Raw genomic sequence first — 5227 nt, forward strand, 5'->3', positions numbered from 1 at the left:
TAGATGCAGTGTCCTGTATGAGATTGGTGGGGACCGTTCCAAAAAAATAAAATGAACACCATTAAAAATATTCTTGCTCACATAGCTCTGCCTGTCAATGGAACCTACACCTATAAATGAAGGGCAGTGAAGAGAAGGTACTGCTATTAAATAGAATTTACTAAATGTCCTAGAAAGTCTTTTTAGAAATGTCCCGCCTAGGCTGGTGATGAACTGAGCGGCATGACCCAGACACTAGGAAGAAAGCCGGGCCTGTTACATCACACTGCCGCTGCTCAGCCAGTCACCGGCCAAGGCAGGACATCGCTGCGGCTAGAGATTAGCTGAACAGTACAACGTGTCGGGCCCCAAAAGCAGGAAGACCAGGATGGGGGAGCAGTAGAAGGTGAGTTAAGTTATATTTTAGCTGTGGCCGCCCTGGCATGAAGGCAACTTTGTTTTTAAGTTCTCTTGGATTCCTAAAAGAACTCTGGCAAAAAAAAAAAAAAAAGAGGGGATGATGCTGCATTTTTGATAACACTGATATATTCTCTTTATTCTGTGGGTAATTACAATGAAGATACCCATGGTTACGTGCTGGTCTGTTACTGTACTACTTGAAATTTTTTTTGCATCAAATTGCCCTATTCTGACCCCTATAACTTTTTTCTTTTTTGTATATGCAGCTGTGTGAGGGCTTATTTTTTTGCATCATGACTTGTATATTTTTATCCATACCACTTTTGCACCTATGTACTCTTTAATCACTTTTTTATTGTTATTTTTTCTGGGATGAGATGTGACTAAAATCAGAAGTTTGGGACTTTTAGGATTTTGTGTTACACTTAAAGGGGTACTCCGGTGGAAAACTTATTTTTTTTATTTTTTTTGAATGAACTGGTGCCAGAAAGTTAAACAGATTTGTAAATTAAATTACTTCCATTTTTGTCTTGTCTACAGTGCTCTCTGCTGACACCTGATGCCCGTATCGGGAACTGTCCAGAGCAGGAGAAAATCCCCATAGCAAACCTATGCTACTCTGGACAGTTCCTGACACGGACAGAGGTGTCAGCAGAGAGTACTATGGACAACACAAAAAGTAAAGAATTTCCTCTGCAGCATACAGCTGCTAAAAAGTACTAAAAGGATTAAGGATTTTTTTAACAGAAGTAATTTACAAATCTGTTTAACTTTCTGGCACCAGTTCATTAAAAAAAAAAATAATAATAATTTCCACTGAAGTACAAAGGGGTACTCCACAGCTTAGACATCTTATCCCCTATCCAATGGATACGGGATAAGATGCCTGATCACGGGGGTCCCGCCGCTGGGGACCCCCGTGATCTTGCACGCGGCACCCCAGTTTAAATCAGTCCCCGGAGCGTGTTCGCTCCGGGTCTGATTACTGGCGACCACAGGGCGGGCGGCGTGTGACGTCACGCTCCGCCCTTTAATGCAAGCCATTGGGAGAGGGCGTGACAGATGTGGACTGATTTTAACTGGGGTGCTGCGTGAAAGAGCATGGGGGTCCCCTGCGGCAGGACCTCCGTGATCAGGCATCTTAAGATGTCTAAGCACCGGAGTACCCCTTTAAGGCCCCTTACACACTGCCGTTGCTCCCTGTCGAACGGCCGTCAAAGCGTTTTTTTGTTTTTTTTTTCCCCTGACTTTAATGGCCGTTCTCATGACTGCGAACAATGGGTCCTGGTGGCTTCCCTTTACTATTATGGGGGGCGCCGGTATGAATAGCGGGAGAAAAAGACGGCACATGCAGTAATAGTTCTCCCGCTATTCTGCCCGGCTCTCCTGGCAACTGTCATACTGCCGTGCACTAACGGCAGTGTGAAAGAAGCTTAAGCCATCCACCGTACGTGATCATTAACATTGTATTTTACTAGATTGAACATTTTTTTCTAATACCTCAGCTTTTTGGCCCTTGTCGACTGTTTAATGTCTGTATCCATTTCCAACAAAAAACTGAAGAATCGGAACAAAGATCACATGGTGCCCTAAATCCAAAAGTAAATCTAACATAAAAAGAAAACTGGTGTTACCAATAATTGAAAAAAAGATGACAATGAAATAATTTATTTATTCTACTAGAATTTATTAAGGACATTTGAAAAGAAGTGTTATTGTAGTGATCAAATCTCCTTTCTAGAGGTAACAAAGCAAAAAAAATAATCACTTTGTTGGCAATGTTTATATCCCTCCCATCCATTTAGCGACAAACAAATATAAGGTGTGATCAACTGACAGTGAAAGTGATCGTAGTGGTGCCGAGGACAGGTTCTGAGGTAAAATGTCACCACACAAAGCCACTTGGATAATGGAAGGTGGATGTTAGGGTTTCCGTTTCTAGAAGACTTGGCGGGAATGTGTAACAGATATAAGGAATATCTTGTGTGGATAAAGAAGGTTCCTTAAAAGCATTAGTGTTACCTTTAGACTGAAATATGGATTGGGAAGGAAATTTGATTTACTAACAAAGCACATACTATTTTTAAATGAATTTGTGTTCTGTAACAGTATTGAGTTAGTTCTATTCAGCAGTTTTATGAGTAAAGAAAAAATGTAAATGCTGAATAAAGTAATCCAAGTTATTAAAAGGCACCGATACAGCTGCTTTCCTTTAAAAGGAGTGCTGTGGCGTAGGGCAATTTATCCCCTATCCAAAGCATAGGATTAAATGTCTGATTGCTGGGGGTCTAGTCGGTGGGCCCCGAGCTTTCCTCGTGCATGGAGCATTCTCCACTTGGTGTAAGGAGACTGTTGACCCCGCATGAAGCAGTCAGTGGTCAGCATGCCCCCTCCATGTATCTCTATGGGAGAGCTGGAGATACAAAAACTCTTATGGGGGAGATTTATCAAAACCTGTCCAGAGGAAAAATTGCTGAGTGAGTTAGCAACCAATCAGATCGCTTCTTTCATTTTTGAAAAATGAATGAAGCAATCTGGTTGCAATGGGCAACTCGGCAATTTTTCCTCGGGACAGGTTTTGATAGATCTACCCTTATATCTCTGGTTCTCCCAAAGAGATGCAGGGAGGGAGTCTGCCAACGCTTCCTGCCATGGTCGACACAACTTCTTTCATGGGCAGAAGATAGGGGGGGGGGAAAAAGTCTCTTGATTGGTCATTATTTATACCCAGACAGAGAGAACGGTCAATCCAGCCCAGTTTGGTGAGAAAGAGCTTTTGTAAAAAGGAGCAAGTCCTTGTAAAGAAGGAGCTGCTGCCAGTTGCTCTCTTGGAGACTAAGTTCATGTTGTATTTTGGGGTATGTGTAGGAAAAAGCTGACATCATATACACCCAAAGAAGGAGATTTATCAAAACCTGTCCAGAGGACAAGTTGCCCATAGCAACCAATCAGATGGCTTCTTTCATTTTTAATAAGGCCTCTGCAAAATGAAAGAAGTGATCTGATTGGTTGCTATGGGCAACTTCTCCTTTGCACAGGTTTTGATAAATCTCCCCTAAAGAGTCTATTCACCCAACAGAAGGCCAAAAGAGTATACGTACATTGAACCCCTCCCCCAAGTATAGGATGGTAGAGTAGAATGTTTTTTTTGCAGGGGAAATGAAGCATTGCATGGTGGCCATTTTACCAAGTTAATGCGACAGCTCTACACTAAAAGGGTTGTCTGGGAGCCTAAAATGAGACCAACAGCAGGAAATGTGATAAAAATGAATCCCCTGACACTCCAGTGCTAATGGTTTACATTGCTGCATCAATCACATCATGAACATCTATGGCAGTGGCCTTCAACCTGCGGACTTCCAGATGTTGCATAACTACAACTCCCAGCATACCCGGACAGCCGTTGGCTGTCCGGGCATGCTGGGAGTTGTAGTTTTGTAACATCTGGAGGTCCACAGGTTGAAGGCCACTGATCTATGTGATGGTTGCAGACAAGCCCTGGCCCCGGCTGTAATGCTGCCTGAGACCGCTGAGGTCATAGATCGCTGTAGTATTGATATAATGTACTTCAACATTTTTAAGTTTTACCCTTATTTTTTTTAAATTACATGTCAAAAGTTTTTATTGGTCTCTTTGCTTAGACCCCCACCAATCACTGCGCATGCACTGCTTCTACCCTTCACCTGGCTGTGGCAAGCAGAGCGGCTTCAGGAGCATGGCCCTCTTTAAAGAGCACCTGTCATCAACAAAAACTTTTAATATGTTGTTCCTAATCATTAATGAAGACATTGTAATATATCTTCATTAAAAAAATATTAATATTTATACCAGTTTTTCGTTTTATACTTTTGGCCACTAGAGGTCACTCTTCTATGCCTGGTCTGTAGGTAGCATCCTATGCTTTGCATAGTCAATGTACAGCTCTTAGGACTAAATGCTGAAGGGCACTGGTCCTTCCACAGGAAGTTCAGTGCCTGTCAATCGTGCATGAGCAGCACTGTGAGCTAAAAGCCTGCACGTGCCTCTCAGAGCCCAGTCACCTCCCCCGCCCCTCAGCACCTGTTATCTTATACATTGTATCCTCTCACTGCACTCTCTGCTCTGTGTTCCCGTCACATCTTACTTCTGTCACTGTAATAGCTCCTTCCCCTGGTTCTTCTCCCCGCCCCTCACATTATTTGCCCAGCCGTCAGCATTGATTTTTTTAGTGCAGCGCTGATGGTCTGAGGAGAGAGTGTGGCACTACTTTTGTTGGCTCTGATCGGCTGCCGTCCCTCCCCTGTACATTGCTTGTATGCGCGCTTCTGGGAGGGAGCGCAGAATACAAGAAGAGGGCGGAAACAGTCCCGGTGTGAGGTGGTTTTTTGTGCCCCCGTAGATCCATGCGTCCGCTCCTCCCCCAGCTCTCCGAACATTTCCGAAGCTAGAGCTCGGGGAGAGGGCAGAGCAAGGGGAGAGAGAAGTACACGCCCCCTCCCTGAGCTCGGCTGGACGCAGATCTCTACGGCACGCCCCCTCCCTGAGGACATAGATCGCCACGGCAGGTCCCTCCCTCATCTCCCCGAGCTGAGGACTTAAATCTCCACGGCAGATCCCCTCCCCGAGGACGTAGAGCAGTGCTCCCAATGAGCTCTGTGTAAAGGGGGACATACTGCACGGGCTAAAGGGGGACATTTAGCCCCTGCAGTATGTCCCCCTTTAGCCCCCTGCAGTATGTCCCCCTTTAGCCCCTACAGTATGTCCCTCTTTACACACAGAGCTCATTGGGAGCACTGCTCTATGTCCTCAGCTCGGGGAGATGATGGAGGGGGCGTGTACTTCTCTCTCC

This window comes from Hyla sarda, chromosome 3 (genome assembly GCF_029499605.1).
Source record: "Hyla sarda isolate aHylSar1 chromosome 3, aHylSar1.hap1, whole genome shotgun sequence".
Classification (NCBI taxonomy): Eukaryota; Metazoa; Chordata; class Amphibia; order Anura; family Hylidae; genus Hyla; species Hyla sarda.